Source organism: Ctenopharyngodon idella, chromosome 10 (assembly GCF_019924925.1).
Source record: "Ctenopharyngodon idella isolate HZGC_01 chromosome 10, HZGC01, whole genome shotgun sequence".
NCBI classification, from domain to species: Eukaryota; Metazoa; Chordata; class Actinopteri; order Cypriniformes; family Xenocyprididae; genus Ctenopharyngodon; species Ctenopharyngodon idella.
The window spans coordinates 27,350,970-27,373,281 of NC_067229.1; the positions used below are offsets into that span (position 1 = coordinate 27,350,970).

Consider the following 22,312-nt stretch of genomic DNA (forward strand, 5'->3'; position numbering starts at 1 on the left):
ATCTATAGTGCACTGTGTGTCATTCACCATGTAGAAAATAGTAAATGTGTAAACAAGTGACCGATTTCGGCCGCAGCTTCAGCGTCTATTTATAACATTTAGATTGTAGAGAGCATTTGATTGGACAGAAGATCTGATGAGAAGCTGTAATCCACGGTGGTGTCATGAAAATCTGTGATCTATTTTAGCGGAAGTGAGAGACTGTACGTTTTGAATGTTTACATCTCCTAAATGTGAATTTTGTCATTGTTTTGTCACAGCTTATTCATAAGGCTAACATATTCATACTAAAAGCTAAAAAACTTAAATTTTGATTTCAGGGGGACTTTAAATTACTTTTTTCACATCAATCTACACTCCATACACCATAATGACAAAGCAAACAACATATCTATATCCATCTAATTACAGTTATATCTATATCTATATCAACATATCTATCTAATAAAGTTATTAAAAAGGAAAAACTGAAATAAAGAACATTGCATAAAGATTCAGTACTTAGTTGAAGCACCTTTACAGCCTCAAATGTTTTGGGGTATGATGTGACAAGCTTTGCACATCTGTATTTGGCGATTTTCTGCCATTCTTCTTCTCAGATCCTCTCAAGGTCTGTCAGGTTGGATGGGGACCGTCGGTGGACAGACATTTTCAGGTTTCTCCAGTGATGTTAGATTGGGTTCAAGCCCAGGCTTAGGCTGGGCCACACAAGGACATTCTCAGAGTTATCCATAAGCCACTCTTGCATTGCCTTAGCTGTGTGCTTAAGGTCATTGTTCTGTTGGAAGGTGAACCTTCTGCCCAGTCCGAGGTTCTGAATGCTCTGGACTAGTTTTCATTAAGGCTAACTCTATATTTTGATGCATTGAGCTTTCCTTCTACCCTGATGAGTCCCGCCAGTTTTTTTTTTTGTTTTTTTTTTAAATAAATGTGTAAATTATTAAAAAAATCTGTTTTTTGCTTTGTCATTATGGTGTATGGAGTGTAGATTAATATGAAAATCACAGTATAGTTATTTTTGATGTATATATAAAGTATATATGCAGTATATATGTGACCATTCTGTTTAGTTTTGTTCATGGACTTTCAGTTTGTTTTTATTTGTCATGTTGCTTTGTTCAGATTCCTGCCAGTCATCTGTCTCCATAGTTACCATCATTATTAGTTCATATGTGTCAGCTGTGTTTAAGTATTTATCCTCATTGTGTTCACTACTTAAGTTGTTCCTTCTCCTTCACTCCTTGTCCGGTCACCGTAAGACCTACATGTGTGTTTTAGGCTTGTACCTGTTTGGATTATTATAAGTGGTTACCTGTTTGAATCTTTATCTTCTGTGTCTGTCTTCCTGTTTACATACACTGTGTTATGACATACAGTGTGTGTGTGTGTGTATATATATATATATATATATATATATACACACACACCACTATTTTTAATATATAATAAATTTTATATATCTAACCAACTGAAGATAATCTAGATGTTTTACTGATTACTCTGGCAAAATACCATTTATTTATTTATTTATTTATTTGATCAGCTGCAGTCATTCAGTATGCACTGAGCATCTGACAGGAAATGCATTTGTCCCTGCCTGCCCATGTTTGGCAAGAGAGAGGGACAGAAACAGCTCAGAGTGTATTTTTTCCAGGGCATTTTAAATTTTTTGTTTGACATTGAAGCAAACACATTTTAATGGATGTTGGACCGCACGTATCACTGTGTCACTGCCATTGATATAACTGTAAAGCAAGTGAAAGAGCTTAGTGCAGAAAGACTAGGAGGGAGGTGCTGATATGTCTGGCTTTCTGTAATACTCAGCTCTGCAGAGACGCAACCAGACACTCACCTTGCGGGTGTCACCAGCTGCGCTTTTCCGCACGAGCGCTTCTGCAAACATTTCAAAAATCTTTTCTTTTTGGATGAAGACACTATTTCACAAACAACAACAGACCAGAAATGGAAGTGTTCACACCTGAACCAGACAGATGGACCGGCTGGCAAACACTTTTACTCTGTATTTTGACAGCTCAGCGGCTGTGTGACACACAACAGTGTTCTCCTGTGATAAATGGCAAACATGCAAGTAGATTGGCCGGCGGTTGAGTTTTGGTGTTTCGTTGATATTCACAGAATTTAGAGAAAAGAAAAAAAAATCCACTGAACCAATCAAAGCATTATTGGTCCAATCAGTGCATTTCACACAGGATTTTACTTACCTACATACTGTATAAGTTTGCTAGAGTGTGCTGTGTGGTTGCTGATGCATTGCTATGGTGCTCTGGGTGGTTCCTAAAGCATGGATAAGTGGTTGCTAGGCGTTCATTCCTGTGTGATTTATAGACCTTATGCACCAGAGAAACAAGCGTGCCGCCATCTTTATAAAAATTGTCTTTGAACTTCCGTTTTGCGGTTTTTCTATGGCATCGCTGTCAAAGAATAATTAGCTGATTAAGTGGATTTACTTGTTGTAGAGTTAATGAAAGTTATCATGAGCATTGTAATGTTTAAAGCAGATGTCTTAAATGTCAGTAGACCGGGAAGATTTTAAAACGAGCAGTTCATTCATAAATGTAAGATCGCTGTGGAAATACAAACCGGAAGTCAAAAGAAAACGAGCGCAACGCTGAAAAGGGGCGGGGCTACATAAGGTCTATAGGGTGTTCTAGGTGGTTGCTAGGGGTTTGCCATGTGGTTCTGGGTGGTTACCAGATGTGTTCTAGGTGGTTCTTGTGGGATAACTACTGTAAGTGGCTACCAGGGTGCCAGGGTGTTGTTAGGTGGTTGCTATGTGATTGCTGTGATGTTCTGGGTAGTTTCTAAAGTGTTCTAGGTGGTTGTGAAAGGATTTTTTTGTGGTTGATATTGTGTCATGGGTGGTTCTTACTGTGTAAATAGGTTGTTACCAGGGTGCTCTAAGCATTTGTTAGAGTGTTGGTTGGTAAGTGGTTGCAAGGGCATGGTTATGTAGTTGCTAAAATATTCCAGGTTTCTGCAAGGGGGTGGGTTCAAATCAAACTGATCTGACCATTATCAATTTGCAGCAGTAAATGAAGAGGTACCATATCTATCACAAGTTCAATATGGGTATCACAAAGCTCAGTACTAGGACCGTTGCTTTTCACCCTCTACATGCTACTCTTGGGAGATATCACTAAAAAACATGGCTTTAGTTTTTACTGTTACACTGATAATATTCAGCTCTATATTTCTTTGTGGCCTGACGAAGCATACCAATTCACAAAACTAATGGAATGCACAGTCGATATAAAAAAAAAAAAAAATGTCATAGCCAGTTCTGTCAACACTGCATAGGCCCTAGAAACAGATCCCCTGTGAAGCCCTCATTGAAATGATAGCCATCGGTACAGATCCTCAGCAAAGACCATGAGCACCAGACACGTCCTCTACACAGATCCCTATGGCCAGCTTCGACTCCTCCCCACCATATGCCGGGGTGTTTTTGGTAGTAACTGTACATTTTTAACATATGGGTATTACTTTGACACAGTCACCTCTGATAACAGATTATGGCGTGTATGGTGTGTAGAAAAGTGTTTGCTAAGTGTTTCTACATATGTGATTGCTAGGATCTTGTAAGTGGATGCTAGGGATTGCTAAGCAGGTGTGGTGTTATAAGTGGTTGCCAGGCATTTACCTGATTGCTTTGGGTGGGTTGTAAGCAGTTGGTTGGGTATTGTGAGGTGGTTGCTTAGGCATTGTTATATGGTTCCTATAGTGTTCAAGGTGGATTCTAGGGTGTTTTGGGTGGTCGCTAGACATTCATATGTGATAGGGTGGTTTCTAGGATGTAGCTAGGTGGTTGCTAAGATGTTCTAATTGGTTAGTATGGGACTGCTGTGTGGTTTATATTGTGTTATGGGTGGTTGCCAGGCATTTCATAGGGTATTCCAGGTGGGTTTTGCAGTGTAACTAGATGGTGTTGTCAGGAGGTTGCTAGGGCATGGTTATGCAGTTGAGTTGTTGCTTGCTTAGTCTATGGGATTGTTTTGCCCACTTTATCGTCCACCAGACACTAATAGTAAGTTAAATTACCTTGAAAAGTAATAGTCCCTGAACAAGACACATGATTTTATGTATCAGTCATGTCTGTAGCGCAGACATTTAATACTTAGCAATAGGCCGACATGGGTATTACATACATCATCATCATCATCCAAGGCCGAATAATCAATAACAGAAGACCATGGGATCAGTTGTATACATGTACGACCTGTGCAAGGCTAAACACAAGCAGATTGCTAAATCCATTCTGTTAAACAGGAAAACACTGTGAACAAAAAGAGCGCTCTGAACCAGACACTTGCAAGTGACTGTCTGGTCAGCAGTCGTCCCACTGTGAGGCCACAGAAGGTCATCAGGACATATAATTGATAGCCAATGCTGACCTGCCCTGCAGAAGACATCCCTGCTCGGCAAGTTTACAAGATCCCCTGATTTAATAGGACCATTTATAGGCCGATGCAATGTCAGTTAGGTCATGGCTGTTGAGGCGAACCGGTGGGAATCAATTAATGAGTATACAGGTAGATGCCAAGTCTATGATCAGCAGAGATTATGCAGCAGCGGTGGGTGAAAAATGCAATTGCACTAAACATCTGTGCACTGAGGGATGCTGGGGAATTTGACCTTTATTGTGCCCCATGTTAACTCTGTAACGTTTCTGACTCAGATTAAAGTTTAAAAATCTTTCAACAAGAAGCCCGGTGATGAAAAATGATTGCAAAGTTGTGTTGTTTGATCTTGAGTTTGAAGCGTTTTTTTTTTTTTTTTTTTTTAATGCTGTGTGATATTTACTTAATATGTTACCAGACTGATCTCTAATGTCAGATATTACTTGCTTTGATGATTTGCTTCGGATAAGACTTTCACATACAGTAATTTATTTTGACATTTTGGTCAGCTGTTGCAAATCGTGACATCAAAGGAGCAAAATTTTCTAGTTGGTCACATAATATTTAGATGGGTATGTATTGTGAAGTTATGAAAAATAAGAAAATAAAGAAATATGCCATGTTAAATACATATTAAGCTCAATCAACATCAAGTGTGGCATAATGTTAATAAACTATGCAAAAAATGTTTATTTATTTATTTATTTATTTTTTAAGGTAAAAGTTAAGGTTATGTGAAACACCTTTTGAAGGATTTAAAAGCAGAAATCTGTAATTTTATAAAAACACTTTAATTAATTCTTTATTTAAGCTGTGCATTATTTGAGCTGTAAAGCTTTTTAAATCATAATTTACACAGTAATTTTAGATTTATTGCTGTACACTTTAGAAAACTAAACATAAAATTGCTTTTTTTTTTTTTATTATTATTAAACTGTGTTTTTTTTTTTTTTTTTTTTAACAAATGTGTTCAAATTCATAATAAAAATTGCCTTAATGATAAAAAAAATCTATCTCAGCTAATGGTGTAAACTATATAGGGAGCCCTTACTTACACATTACTGACATTACTATAATATTAAAGGTTACAATTAACAACAGAGCCTAAATTATTAAATTCAGTTGCTATTTATTTATTGATATAATAATCCACACTTCCACAAAAAAAAAAAAATTACTTTCCACAAAAGTAAATTTACATAAGGCAGTTTTGCATTAACTTCTAAATCTAATTATAAAGTTAATTTTCTACTTCAATTATGGTCATAACTTGTTTTCATGACAAATTTATTTAAACATACATTAAAGGGCACCTATTATACCCCTTTTTACAAGATGTAATATTGGTCTTGGGTGTCCCCAGAATGTGCCTGTGAGGTTACAGCTCAAAATACCCCACAAATAATTTATTATCCACCTCATTCCTGACTAGCCTACTGCGTTTCGAATTATGGGTTCCACTTCCGGTTTGGGGAACTTCCATTTAAAAATACTAAAACAAATCGTTTCAAATCATAAGGTTGCCCTACAAATAAAGCTTATCCGTCAGTTTGAGTGAATGAGCTGTCAATTTTTCTTTCATGTTTTATCTTCAGACATCATGAGAATAACGTAACGCTTGGTATTTTAACGTAACGTTATAACAAGAATATCTATGGCAAGAGCTCTTTTCAGTCGCTGCTTTCTATCCTTGTGATTATTTTCTTTTGTTCCTTTGCATACCGCTGTAATAGTATGAAAAAGGACAACATATACTGCACATTTGTGGTCTGTTCTCCCGATATAATTTACGATATATCCCATTAATAATTCACTGGAATGCACGAAGAATCTCTCGTTTTTCACTTCAAAGCCTCACATCTCTTTCCAGGTTTGTTTTCACAGGTAAATACAATTTATTATCTGTAAAAATTATGGAAATCATTTTGAAATAGTATCACGCAATGCTGAAGTTCATGAACCTTTTTTATTAAGGCAACGTATATTATAATACAGATATATCACTATAGTTATATTTAACCCGTCCGTTATTGCTGTGGAAAGAATCGCGCTTTTTCATGGCCTGTTGAAACTACCTTGTTGATGCTTTTACACTTTTAAATGTCCTTTTAATGTTCGTTGGTTGGAGGGTGAGTAGAATAATGTCATCTTATTGTACCCAGTTTAATAGAGCGACCCTTTCACTGACTGTTTACAGCTTAACGTAAGTTACACCCATAATTCGCGCAAAGCGTCATGGGGCGTAGGAATAAGGTGGATATCATGTGGAAAATGTCATTTTTGGGGCATGTCTAAAAAAGAGCTGTTTTGGTGTTTATCACTTTAAATGAAAATGAGCTGCATATTCCTGCCCCGTCTAAAGAAAAGGGCGTAGAGTATTCATCTCTGCTTTGCATATCTACAGCAATAAACAATCGGTAGAAGCAACATGACTGAGAGTGAGAGAACCGGTGTCAGCCGTGTGGTTATGCAGTATATAAACAAGGTTTAAAATAGACGACAGACATCTGGTCTCTGAGACAACAATAGCTTTAGCCACATTTGTTGTGGAACTGGCTAACAAGCACATCGAATGAAATGGCGATTTGCTCAAAAATAATAAAAAAATAAACGTGTGACAGTTACTTCTTCTGGAGGTGAAGCTGAATCACGAACAGTTGGTACAGATCCATCCTTGAGTAACAGCTTTTTAGCAAAAGCCTGCCTTGTATTGCCCCTTGTTCACTTAAGCAGTCTGGAGTGAAATGATTTGATCAGACATAAATGAATTTAGGTATGTTTTGGGGTGCATTACCTTCAAAAATAAATCTAATCCACTGTATCCTCAGTGGCTCAGATGTTGGGAGAAAATGAAGACTCTTATGTTCACTCTTACATCCAACAACAGAACACCAGTATTGCTTACGAGACATTGTTGTCACTACAGCTACTCGAGTGCGGTAAAAAAAAAGGACAGCGTACAACTCATTGACAGCGGAAACTAAGGTAACGCAGGACTGTCAGTCAGCGGCCGTGGGCGGGGCCTTAGCAGTGTGATGTTAAACTGCTCAGGGAATTAACACAGCATGTTTAATGAGACTGCTTTGGTTTAATGGGCATTAAAAAAAGAGGAGTGGGTGGATTTTTATCATGGGTGGTTGTGTTCACACACTGCCAACACACATTTATGTCCAAACACCATGTAAAAGTGGATTTTCCAACTATACAAAAACACAGAGCAAACATTTTTGAAATGGTAGGTAGCAACAGTTAAGGTAGGATTGGTCAGAAAGTGTTTAGCGAAGGGTCAACTGCAGGTTCAAATTAAGTTCTTGTGATATTTTGCGACATATTTTTTTTTCTTTCAGTTTTCGCATTTTCCATCAATTATGCATCCAAACATAAGCTAACTGGAATTGGAACCTAATAGGGTTGTTCGGTGATATTAAGTGACACCTTTTGAGGCTAAACTATTTAGCCGCTCATCTCTGTCATCTCTTATTTTCTTTTTCATTAGCTTCTGTCGTTCTTTGAGCAAGCTAAATAAGCTTTGTTCTCTTTTCCCCATTCTTCCCTAAAGCTTCAAATCAACATTTAATTGCTCTCTGTGAAATAGAGGTGAAATGTGAGTGTCAAAGATCTAATTGGATAGAGACGGGAAAATGCCCAAATTGGCCCCAAACTTGCACTGGTAGCCACATTATTTTGCCAATGTAACTAATCTCAATCTTATTTAAAATGCTAATGAGACAGCTAATACTGATCTTCAGTTACAGCTCTATGCCGGCACTGGCACATTAATTACATTGGCGCCGTGACAGAGTGTCTGATTGGTTTTCTTTTAATATGGCTTTTTTGACTATATGCCATTATACTATAAGTTATCTATCTATCTATCTATCTATCTATAGGCTATAGCATATGATCTAGCATATATATATATATATATATATATATAAGGCTGTGTGTATATATATATACAGTTTTTCAGTCATTTTCTGTAGTTGTGCTACTGGCTTGATAAAGGTGTCACGCTCTGGTGTTTTTCGATTGGTCAGTGTTTACAAGGACAGCAAAATATGAGGCTGTCAGCAATGTCCTTCATCTAGACAAAGCATTCCCCACCCACTATATGGTCAACGCACAAATAAAGACTCAGACAGCAGAGTATCTGCCCAGTAAGGGGATTTTAAGGGCATATGAGAAGTAGGCACAGGAGGTGCCCATATAAGATCATTACAAAGTGCATTAAAATGCTATTTAATCTGCTAGCACTGCATTCTCTAAAGTGGTATTCATCGGTCATGTCCAATCTAAACTTGCACCTCAGACTTGGAGCTTGGAAAAAATAAAAAATAAAAAATAAAAACAAACAAGCAATTTAAAAAATAACTCAATGTTGAACGTGCAATACATATCAAAAATACATCATTTATTAATCTTTTTTTTTTTTTACATTATTAAAACAAACATTATTTATCCAATATAATGTTTAAAATTTTACAAAGTTTTAAAAAACATCTAATAAAACTGTAAATGACACACACTTTACAAATTGAACTATTAACTGTAAAATCTGATGCAATCTAGGACAAGATAGGCATCACATGAATAAACATTATGTGGGATACATCTTGCATATTCTACTTTGTGGTGTGACCTAATCGTCTCCTTCCTTCATGAGCTCTTTTGACTTTCTCATATCAATGTGAGCATATCTCCATGACTTATTTTCTTCTCATTAACACGCATCTCCTCCCTAACCGCCATCCTCAGCCAGCATAAAATGTCAGTAAACAACTAATTTATCATAGTTTGTCAGTGCTGCCTCCTGCTCTGCTGAGAACATCTAACCTTGCTTCAAGAGTTCACATGTGATGTGAAAAGCGATAAACAGGTTCGGCTTGGCGTCGGTAATAGAAGGTTCCTGCATTAGATGCAATTGAAGTTCAAAGTTCCTACTTTGACAGAGAAGCAGAGAGAAAATGGAGATTGAGGTTTCAGGAGCAACACTAGATGGATTGTTAAGGGTAAGCTAAAGTAAGCAGCACTTTATGTTAAGTCTAACGTGGTAATTAGTACCGCCAAACATCCTGTCTATTTGTCCAGTATTTAAGGGCACATAAATGAGTTCTGGATTTAGTCCAATTGGATGCAGTTTGTCCAGTATAAGGTGTTTGAATCAGTTTCACATAAAAGGTTAAAATTACAGATTCGCATTAAAAAATGCTGCTGCTTGACAGACAGACAGACAGACAGACAGACAGACAGATAGACAGATAGACAGATAGATAGATAGATAGATAGATAGATAGATAGATAGATTTTTTGCTTATTTTCTGCTGAAACTGGCAGCCCTAGATGTAAGAGGCAGGATTCATAAACATGCTCCCAAGAACTCCATCTATGTCTAAAAAAAATCAATTTGTGATGCATATTTCAACAGCTGTAGGTTTATCCATCTGATTAGACCATGCACCAAAATTTGATATCAAACAAACCTGTCACAGGTTGACAAAATCCCTCAATCCCATCTTCAAAACCACATTGATGTCTTTCCAGTATCCCAGAGGTGAAGCAAGTTTAAATGCAAAGTACCCGTCTGCACCTACTCTGTCTCTCATCCTCTATGCTAAGAGCAATGTTGTGTGTCGTCGTAATGTTAACTAGGCCAAACTTGCCATTTACTTGCCCTAAACTTTGTTTTAAGCTGATTTTGGTAGTGAAGCGTTGATGCTTTAAAGTAATGCATCTAACAGGTGTATCACGTAGACAATATAAGTGCCAAAACTGCATATTAACATGTCAGCTTAGCACAATTTGAGCTCTGTTTGAAGGCTATGTTCCAAAATTTAGTAAGCCTTGATGTTTGTAGGCCTGTAGGCAACATCCTAACTGAACCTCATAAGTGACTGATTTGGAACACAGGCAGCAACACACACACTACTCGTCTCACAGTTGACTTTAGTAAATCTTAGCATGTTGCTAAACTAATACTCTAAACATAAACGTATAGTTCTTGTAGAAATGAGAAACAAATGTTGATTCTGGGGGGAAATGTACAGTATGTTTTATTTATACTTTTTTGGTGTTGAATGGAGTACAAGTATACCATCATACACATCTTCGATGGAGTTTTGGTTGTCACAAAGAATTACTGAACTGTCATTTCCATAATGAAAACATGAGATGCTGTAATATAATTTGGCCAAACAAATAAAAAATAAAAAAATAAATAAATTAGCATACTATTATTATTTAATACATTTATAGTATATATAAAATACTTGTTTTTGAGAGAAGTGTCTTCTGTTCACCAAGACTGCATTTGTGATCAAAAATACAGTAAAAATAGTAAAATTATGAAATATTATTACAATTTAAAATAACTTTTTAGTTTAGTTTTCTATTTGAATGTGTTATAATGTAGTTTATTCCTGTGATCAAAGCAGAATTTTCAGCATCATTACTCCAGTCTTCAGTGTCACATGATCCTTCAGAAATCATCCTAATATGCTGATTTAATGCTCAAGAAACATTTATTATTATTATCAATGTTGAACAGTTTAATAATGCTGATTAATATTTCTCTGGAAACAGTGGATTATTCAGGATTACTTGATGAATAGAAAGTTCAAAAGACCAACTTTTTTTTTTTTTAATAGAAATATTTAGTTACGTTACTAAACGTTATCTGACCCCAAACTTTTGAATGATCATGTAGGTTAATATAAAATGTAATAAATAAATAAATAAATATAAAAGGCATTTTTTGACCCCAAAATCTTCTGATTCAGAACAGCTGTTTTCATGATTTTAAAGCAATGCGAACTGGAAATCTTGTGGCATACATCCTGCATATTCTAAATTGTGGATCAGCCAAATACAATCGGAGTTATATTGACAAATATCCAGGCTCTTCCTAGCTTTATAATGGGAGTAAAATGGTGCCTTTTTTTTTTTTTTTTTTTTGAAGCCTAAAAAAGCACATCCATCCATCATAAAAGTAATCAATTTGGCTCCAGCGGGTTAATAAAGGCATTCTGAAGCGAAGCAATGTGTTTTTTGTAAGAAAATTATCCATAATTTTAACTTTATAAACTGCAATCACTCACATTATAAAGCTTGGAAGAGCCAGGATATTTTTTTTAATATAACTCCGATTGTGTTTGGTGAAAGACGACATATACACCTAGAATGGTTTGAGGTTGAGTACATTTATGGGATAATTTTCATTTTTGGGTGAACTGTCCCTTTAACAAATCAGCCTGAGGGACTGGAAGAAAAAAAAAAAAAAATCTTTCATAGAACAGTTGTTAGTCTTAATTGGTCTAATCAGTTTTTGCATCATAACTTGCATGTGTTGAATGTGTGGTTGATTACCTGAGAGCCCAAGATGTTGAGTAGGGAAAAATCAAGCTCTTGCCAATTAAGTTACTAGGTTTTTCAAATCTAGAGTGCTATCCAACTGTTCCTTTAACATTAGTATGATTCCTTGTTTATGTATTTGTGTGCCATTCCCAATCAAGGTTCATTTTTCACTATAGCTTTAAATGGGCAGACTCATGTCAAGTCATGTTTAAATCATATTAATGAGATGAATGGACATGAATGGAATTAAAATGAATCAGGATTTTCTTTAAATCCAGAATTTCTGAAATGTTTCAATTAATGAACCATTGCAAATTGGTATTGGTCTTAACCAAGTTGTAATTGTGGATGTAAACTGTTGTTAATTTGATGCACATTTTGTCAGAAAGAAAGAAAGAAAGAAAGAAAGAAAGAAAGAAAGAAATCTGATTATGAAAATGATTTTTTGCTGTATATAAAGCTGGCCGAAAATGCTACTTATTTAGTTGGTTATTTTGAATGGTAGTGTATGAATATGAAATTGCCTAACATGTTTTAAAGACTACTTGAATGCAGATCACAAGTGTAATTTCCAGTGTTGTAAGTGCAAACTTCCCATGAAGGACTTTCAACTGTCATGCTTGAGGATTTATCTGGTGACAAAGACTGATGGGTTTTGTTAAAATACACTTCTAACTGTTTACACAAGGTTTAAATCTTGGCTGCACTCTCTCCCAGGTAAATTATACGCTGCTATATTTTCCACAACACTAGCACCTAAGCTGTCAAAGCGCTTAAATTACATGCAGTTTAATGCAGCCTTGTCAACTGTTTTATTTTCAGCGGCCATTAGCGCATTTGTTCCTCGCTATCTTCACCACTCGCTACTTAATCAGGATGTCTTATTATTTTGGGAGACATAAAAAGGACAAGTGCAGGTTTTGCAAGACGGCTATAAATTCACCCGAGATTCGCACTGCCACCTGTGTTAAGCATTTGTCAAAATCTGCTCATTTTCAGGAAATCAGCGTGAATATGTGGGGAAACTATTTACGAGATAAGAGTTATGGTTTGTGTCATAATTAATGAATGTCTTAAGGAAACTGCCTCCCTATGGAGTGAACGAGGAATAATTATGACTATGGAGACGTAGAGGAGGCCATTTCTCTAAGCAGATTAAATACTTCCAAACATACTGCCCTACTTCATTATGGTGATTAAGATGAGATGAAACAGTAAATAATCATTTATTTTGTTCAGTCTAAAGTTCAAAGAGAATCAATAGACTATGTAGGGATCGACACAGTAACTATTTTAAAAGATGATGAAAATCGAGCTCAATAGCGACCAGCCACTTTTGCAGAACTTAGTTTTTTTGTTTGTTTTTGTGTGTGTGTGTGTGTGTGTGTGTGTGTACGTGTGTGTGTACGGGCCTTTACTATGAATAATCTAAACTATAAGACCATTTTCGGTTCCTAAATATTTTTCATATCTGCACTTGTTTTCATAGTTTTAACTACTATTCTAAAATAGTGAATTGTCATTAAAAATATATATTTTAAGTAAATTCTAATTAATTAGTTTTCCACTACACGACCAAGACTTAGCGTATGTTTCACTGAACTGACCGTATTAAACTTCAGACAGAAGTGTGTCACTACAGAGTCTGTTCTTTCTTTTAGCGCAATTCATTTTCAAACAAACTCAAAAAAGGCATAAAATGTGCATCATGGCACCCTGTTCTTGATGTTTATTATTGTATTACATAATATTTCACAACTGATCATAGATGAATACAATTAATTTATATGGACATTTATTGTCTTTTAAAAAATCATGCCTACAGAACGAAACCATGCTAGTTAGATAAAACCTCTAATGAGCAAACAGCAGGGGGTCCTCGTTTTGAAAATATCGTCAGCCTGATGATGTCAGGGTACTCAGCATGACATTTCACTGTAATCACAGTCCAATTATTTCAAAAAACGCAGCAAAGACAGACTCAAAGTAAATGACTTTCTTTTAACATTTGCCATCTGGTGATGAGATATAGTCATTTGGTGCTCATTAAGTAGGCAGTTAAGCCACCTGGACAGCCGGCTCGCTCGGAGACATTCTGACATGAAAAAAATATTGTCAGTACTGTACTGTATATCATCCATATGCTGTGTTTTGATGCCATTGATTTTACTTGTGCCAAGCCTGACAAGTTGAAATACATTGCTTTCAGAGCAATTCAAAGTTCAATATCTATCTGTGAATCTCTGTATGCCAAGCAATTTCATGATTATGATGGAACTATTAAGCAAACAGCAAACATTTTAATGTATTAATCGCTATTTGTTGTTTATGTGTGAACGGCTTGTAACGAAACTTAGACCTTCCCCGACTTCCTAGATTGTCTATGAAAGCCTAGACTGATTGTTTTATTTATTTATTTTATTTTATTTTATTATTATTATTTTTTTTTTATGTGAAGGACCCAGGATGTTTTTCTCCGGGAAAATCAAAAATGTGATGGTTATGCATGCTCCCAAGAGCCTCTCTACAGTACTAAGACACATGAAATGAATGCTGAAATGAAGTGAATGCAGGATAATGCAAAGAAAAGGGATTAATTCAAACAGCCTCACTCTCAGCAGAGATGTCGGGATGTTCATCTTAACAATTTCGCTGCAAAGGTATTTCCAACTTCTTTTTACTTCTACATAAATAACGAAAAAGAACTATCGGGACCTTGATTCACGTTAAGTCTCTTGTACAGTCTTGTTACTTGTGCACGAATGACTGCAGTTCACTTAACGGCCACCGGTGTCACTAATAACAAGGGTTTCTGAATTCTACATATAGCCCCTGTAACCTTAGTAATTACCAACTGAGATAACATTAAAGGTTTTTCACACAAAAATGAAAATTCTCTCAATAATTACTCACCCTTATGTTTTTCCAAACCCGTAAGACCTTTGTTCATCTTCGGAACACAAATTAAGATATTTTTGATGAAATCCTAGAGGTATCTGACTCCTCCATAGACAGCAATTTAACCACCACTTTCAAGGTCCAGCTGATGTAGAACCTGGAAGCACTGAATGTAAACAGCGTAGGAGAATGATACAGAAGAGAATATACTGTTGAATAAAGTCGCTATTTTTGTTTTGTTTTTGCGCACAAAAAGTATTCTCAGTTCTTAATAAAATTAAGATTGAACCACTGTAGTCATGTGGACTATTTTAACAATGTCTTTAGTACCTTTCTGGACCTTGAAAGTGGTGGTTAAATTGCTGTCTATGGAGGAGTCAGATACCTCTAGGATTTCATCAAAAATATATTTTTGTTCCGAAGATGAACGAAGTGCTCCGAAGATGAACAAAGGTCTTACGGGTGTGGAACGACATAAGGGTGAGTAATTGATGACAGAATTTTCATTTTTGGGTGAACTAACCCTTTAAGTTGATAGAATAACTAATATTGCTTTTTTTCTTTTTTTTTTTTTTTTTTTTTTCTTAAAGGGGTCATTTAAAAAAAAAAAAAACTGTGTTTTTTATGTAATAATAATAATAATAATAATAATAACAATTAAGTTACTAGGTTTTTTCAAATCTAGAGTGCTATCCAACTGTTCCTTTAACATTAGTATGATTCCTTGTTTATGTATTTGTGTGCCATTCCCAATCATCATTTTTTTTTAAAATCAATACTTAAATCAATAATTTATTTTACTGTAACTTTACAATTTGCAAATAAACAATAGTCTTTTGGAATGGATTTTTTTTTTTTTTTTTTTTTTTTAAATTAACAGTATTTTTTCACAGTTCAATGAACTTTACCTCAAAAGATCAAGGAAAATTTGATGTGACCTCTTTAAAAGGTCATTCAAGGAATCTATGCAATTTTCCTAAGCAGCCGCAACTATTAAGCCACATTAATGAGATGAAAGTATTTCTCTTGAAGGAAACAGCTTCTAGATGGAGGGACTAGCAGCTGTGGGCAGCGGGGAGCACAGCTAATTCAGTATGCTTAGTGAAAACAATCGTATCACACCCAGACTGCTAGGATTACAGGGCAGATTGAGTCCACCTGCAGGGCTTCACAGCACTGTTAATAAAGCCACCGTTTTCAATTAAAAGCCTTTTAAACACTCTAAATCTAATCATGCTTGCAGGTAACAATACAAGTTAACTTGGCACGTTAAGTTAAGAATAAAAAGAGGAGATTATTTTAAATGGATTTCACAATATCTAATCGTTCGGTTTGTCGTTTGAATAGCTGCAGAGCGAAAGGGTAGACTTATGCAATATTAAACAGTCTTTTTTTCCCATTAAGACAGCTTAATAGTGTTGTTCATTGTTAAGACATATGACGGTACTTGAACTGCATTTTAAAAACACAATTTGCAACCTTGTTGTGGAAACTAAATGTAATGTGCAGTAGTATGTATATATATGTATATGTATATATATATATATATATATATATACACACACACACACACACACACAACCTCTACTTCACGTCGTGCCTCCTTTATAACAATGTCACTCTTCTCTTGACCATTTTAGCAGACGACAACCTCAGTATATTTGCATTTATCCATGTTTCGGTAACACTTTATTTTAAGGTCTTTTAACTAGTTGCTTATCGGCATGCATATTACTGGAATATTGGCTGTTTATTAGTACTTATTAAGCAAATATTAATGCCTTATTCTGCAAGACCTTATTCTACATTCCTAATCTTACCCAATACCTAAACTTAACAAGTACCTTACTAACTATTAATAAGCAGTAAATTACGAGTTTATTGAGAGAAAAGTCGTAGTTAATAGTTTATATGTGTTCCCTATACTAAAGTGTTACCCATGTTTCTTTATCACTCTCACAAACGCTATGCCATCAACAAGTTATGCAAGAGGTTTGTTGAATTCACAAGAGGAACCAAGTAGCTTGCGTAGGACATTCAGGACTAAGGCGCCACAAATGTGCCGTGTCCAGAGGCCCTCAACCTTGAATATCTGCCAGGGTTCATAGTAGCCCATGCCGGGGCATAAACAGAGAAATGTACCCTGGCATTTTCCCCAGTCCACTCTAATCAGAGGCCAAATAGGGAATGCTAATGCAATTAACGTTTCCCAGTCAACACAACGCCTCCCCCCTCGTCCAAATTCTGCAGCCCCCTTCCCTTAATAAACGAGTGTGCTTGCTATCAAAAGCAGTGGCACTAATAATGCAGACATGCCATAAAAAGCCAAGGGGATGGAGGGAAATTGGGTAAATAACTCTGCCCCAGAGCGCTAACACGATTTGCAATGCACACGCTAAGAAGAGGTCCGTCTGTGATGGTTTTCCAAGTGAAGGAGGCTGGCCACTCTGATGGCATGATTTATTTATTCATTTCCCTTTCTCGTTTAATGGAAATATAAAAGCCTGCATTGATTAGAGTTTAAGGATCAGCAGTTAATAGATTAAAAGCTTGCTTTGTGGCCAGAGAAGAGCTCCAGCATTTTTCTGGGTTGCTCTTTGCTTGGAGGTATTCGAGGGTTGTTATTTAGGCTACTGTATTTCCTGGTCGTCCTGTATTTTGCACTGTGCCTAGAGGCACGGGTTACCCTTGTGCCCTGACCTTGGACCACTTTTACTGGTTTAAATCTTTATCTACAGGTGCAAAAGTGATAGAGGTGGTCAGTAATTGGAGCTCTAAAGTTCAGAAACCTGAGTTACCTTCAAGGCAATGGCAAAAGCGTCAACTCATTGACCTTTCAATGAAATGCAGACGCTCTTCTGGCCTTCGGCCTGTAAATAAATGTACATTCAGTGTTTACTATGACAAGAGACAAGATGTCTCTTTAAATAGAGTTTGGGATGGAGGAACTGGATTTTTCATAATATCCCATGGAAATATCCTCATTGTCACTGAACAGGCAGGGAGTCAATGAGGAAAGGACCAAGGTTAAGTTAAGCTACATCTACATTAATTCGGATACATTTGAAAATCGTGTTTATGTTTCAAAACGCTCTCTCTCCACACTAGCAAGTTTCTCACCAGACTGAAAAATCTTATTGCGCATACATAAAATGTAATAAGTGCTCACTGAGATGATACCAAGAGATCATTTGAATACATTTCTCTCAATATTCTTCTGGTATGATAATTTTATTACTAAAATATCTCACCACTTACTGGTGTGTCCAGGTCACACTCAATCGCCATTCCATATGGTCTAAAACGCAATTGCACTCATGTTTTGCTGGAGGACGGCAATTGTGAGTACATTATCTGTCATCTTGAATCATGAATGTGATATGAAATAACATTTATCTTTAGCAATACTGTGAAAGTGAACAGCATGTAGTAGGCACACAACCGGTAAAAACATAGATATGTATGGGTACAATATGTGTCATATGACCAAACATGCACCATCATTTTCAAATACCTTTTTTTTCACTGTCCACACTACAACGTGAAAAGGGCATTTTGAAATCTCTCCACTTGGGGGAGCGTCTTCAAAAAGTTTTCACAGGACAAAAACGCAGTCTCAGTGTGGACATAAGAGCAAAACATAGAGAAAAAGATGTGTTTTTTAAATGTATCTGGATTTGTGTATACTCACATGCTTGAGTTAAACGGGTTAGTTATGATCCAGGTAATCAATAGCTTAATTGGGTAATAGATGATGTTTTGTGGACAGGTTAAAAGGCAGAATAATAGATTTTAAGTAGCGCAGGGATTCATTAGTTTAAAGCGGAGACAAATTGGGAAGACTTCTATCGGGGGAGGAGCATCGGGGTAGGGTGCAGTCAATGCATGTGAATGTTCATACTAGCAGGGATAGTTTGATCTGAGGTTGACTTGGAGCCCCAAATGTGTCAATTAACAAATGTATCGATGGATTTCCAATCCCTACACTTGTTCAGTCCACCTACAGACATGAAAATGAGTCGAGACATGGGGTATCCGTGCAACATGCAGATTTATCCATCTATAGCATATAACGTATAATTTCCATACCCAGGCAGAAACAATAGATTTAAATCAGAGCAGCAAGGTGCAAAGACACATTTATAATTAAAATAACCTTTATGTACTTTGTTCTTAACTCAAAATCATATATATATATATATATTTTATGTTTCTGTTACCATTTCATCCTGAACTGCTTAATCACTCAATCCAAACTTTGTGTTGTATCATTTCAGGCTTAGATGTACGGGCAAATTTTTTAATGCAACTGGCCGTGATGACATCACCCTGACATTTACATATTATGTCCCTATTGGTCTTTTTTCTACATGTATTTGCATAGTGAATTGTGATGGTGTCATTGTGATTTAATTCTACTACACAGCCAAAAGAAAACAAGACATCATTTCATTTTCATTCATAAACCTAATTCTACCTAAAACTCTACATTTTAAGACCAAAGTATACTTCAGTTTTTGCGCAAATGTTTCGTCTATGCATACGACTGAATGCATAGCCTTTTAAAGTATGTCATTTGATAGCATGCACGAACATAGGCGGTCAACAGATGCGCACTGAAAAGTTTCATCTTTTTCCAGTGTCTGCACTATTTCTCTCCTGAAGTTATGATTAATAAAATTGAATGTACGAGTGTATCTCTTAATGTGGGCATCTACTCTTGTTGCGTTCAGTAGTTTGTATTTGTTCGGTCTCTTCTGTTACTTTTCAAAAGTAAAACAATGTTCAAGTCAGCGTCGCCACCTTATGGACCAACTAATTAGTGCAAAGAAAAAACAAAAATTCAAGTCGCATGTGCGAGCGGAAAGCACATATACGCTCAGTTAGAAAAATCACAATTCACGGGTACTATGCTGATGACAAAATATGCGTCGCATGCACATTACACATACTCTTGGGTGGAAACCAAAATATACTTTGGGCTTTACTGCCTTGCAAAACGATACTATTTATTTCAAGAAACGCAAATCTAATCCAGTCTCTGAATAAAAGTTATATAAATATTAATTTCTCCTTAAAGACCCATGTGGAAGTCAAAACAAGACTTCTTGCATTTAAATGCATCTTAATGAATACTAATACAGCTCATGGGTTTGTCGCCATCCACATTCTCAATATCAAATGGTGGCAACATCACATTAGTTAGCTCAGTGAAGGGCTAAATTGGAAGAGTCAAGAAAATAACATAGCTGCTCATCTTGAAAATTCTTATTTACTGCATAAAAGACAGGGTTCAAAATCCCAGGCAAATGAAATTGATAAATCAATCAAATCGTAATTGAATAAGCAACGAACTACCAACGCATCACAGCCATTTTAACAATTCAGTTCATAAAGATTACAGACTATTTCATCTCAGTGTGGTCCTGGCTCTACAAATGACAACACCAGCATAGAGTGGGAAGCATTTTCTTGGCGGATTCCTCAAGCACCAGCTTCTAATTTGTAGAATTTGTGTATGTTGGGGAAGAAAGCATCGGCAGCCCCCGTTGTCTGTGATCAGCCTGCGTTCTGACATCTGTTTAAGGATGTTTATCCAAGGGGTAAGTATGTTAAGGGAAATATTATGCTGGTGTTATTTTACTTTTCTTCTGTTTGAATCATAAACACTGCTCAGGGGCAGGACGGAGAGATTAGAGCGAAGAACGCAAGCATGGGGTCTCGAATCACACCCAGCGAGAGGAATCCCTACTGTGGTTCCAGACCTAAATACGTCCTGCTTCTCCAAGACCTTAATCTACCAATAGGAGAGTATTAGTTCAATTAAGTCTAATGTAGCATGTGCATTTCACTTTAGCTCTTTTATTGAGCCTGCAACGTTTTATTTACATCCACACGAGATCCCGGACCAGCGCGTGTTGCTCTTTTACTGTGTTTGCGTGGATGGAGTCAAACTAAAACCAGGTGCCAAGCTACAGGCTCCTCAGATGACAGCGAGAGCCCTTTTAGTGAAGGCTTTACGAACTGAAATGCTGCACAGAGAAAGCGGAGACCCTCGTTTAAAAAGAAAAGTAGGTGTCCGGCAGCCATTCAGTCACCGCTTTCAATAAGGCATGAAACAGGGCGTCATTAAGGCAGTGTCAACCCTGCCAGAGTTAAGCTGACCCCCCTTTGAGCTAATGTGAGGAGGGCAGAGTCTTTAAAACCAAAGAGAAAGAGGCTTACCCCCACAGCATGTCCCTGTGTTACAGATAAAGAGCTTTAGCCCACCAATAAATGGATGTCGCTTCCCAATAAGTCAAAACGAGCAGTAGATGTGCAGAATAAGGGTGAATCTCATGGAACCTGTCAAGAATGTGCCCAGGTCATATTTCAATGCGAGTAATAAGTAATTCGATTTTGCTAAATGATAATGTATCTTTTACTTGTAAGACTTTTTGCATTGCGGCATTATTTTCATAAAAGTTTAGAAAATCACTCAAAGTCACAAAGTGAAAGAAATTACATAAAAACGTACAATTTAAATCAATATATATTTTTTTCCATTTGTGTTTGTTTTTATACATTTGTTAAAAAAATGTTGATTTTTTTGCAATTTAATTTCTATAATAAAATTGTTTTTTTTGTTTTTTTTTGTATAAATGACTGTACAGTTATCAAGAATATATACACACACGTGTATGTAAAGTCCAAGAAAGATCGACAAAATATTGCCACACATGGCAATTTAAATTGTCAAGGTGCAATAATAATAATAATAATAATAATAAAAATAAAATGATATATATATATTTTTTTTAATGCAAACAAATAATAAAAATAATAATTAAAAAAAAAAAAAAGGTTCTTCATGCAAAATATTTTTATTGATTTTTTTAAATGTTACCCGGACAAGTTTTCATGAGATTTACCCATAATGAAAGTCCAAAAGACAGATGAAGAAAGTAAACCCAAGGAAACCAGCAAGATACAACCCCAGCCAAAGAACAAAAAGCGGCAGGCGAAGGAGGAGGAGATGTGGAGATTTCCGCTAAAACTAATCAATCAGGTCCTGATAATGGCTTCCATGCAGGAGTGTTGACACTGGGTCAGCTCTTCCCTTGACCCACGCCTTCAGGGCAGCGGCTGCAGAAAAGGCACAGATAACAGAAGCCGGGGCTAATTGTCTGCCTAGTGTCAGGGCTTTTCAAAGCCTCTCCACTTTCACTCGGTCGCCCGTCTTTCTCTCCCCTTCCTCCGTACCCTGATCCTCACCCCCGTCTCCCTCTCTGGCCACTTTGTTTGCCTCCTCTTCCCGGAGTGAGGCTGCATGAATCACATTTCTCGTATGGTGCGCGGCTGTCTAACACGCTCGCATCCTTCTAACACGTGCAGAGAGCCGGGGACGCTGCGGCTATGTGAACACTGTGACACCAGGTTCAACCTCAAGCAAACAGGAAATAATCCATTAGGTGACATTTGCCAATCATTTGTTGATCCCAACAGCCTCCACAAGCTCCAAAATAGCTAACAAAACAATCTGCCCATCTGTGCATGTCTTTCTTGTCCTTCAAAGCACAAAATCAAATTGCATCGCATGCAACACAATGTGCCCATTAAAAAATGACTGACAGTTTATAAATAAGAGATACAATCAAGGTACTTAC

At 36.5% G+C, this 22,312-nt stretch overlaps 1 protein-coding gene across 4 annotated transcripts in view; it reads right to left on the reverse strand.

Annotated features, from left to right (window-relative positions):
- cntfr (ciliary neurotrophic factor receptor) overlaps positions 1-22,312 on the reverse strand; it is a 191,399-nt gene that overhangs the window by 167,568 nt on the left and 1,519 nt on the right. The gene's annotated exons all lie outside the window — the stretch shown is intronic.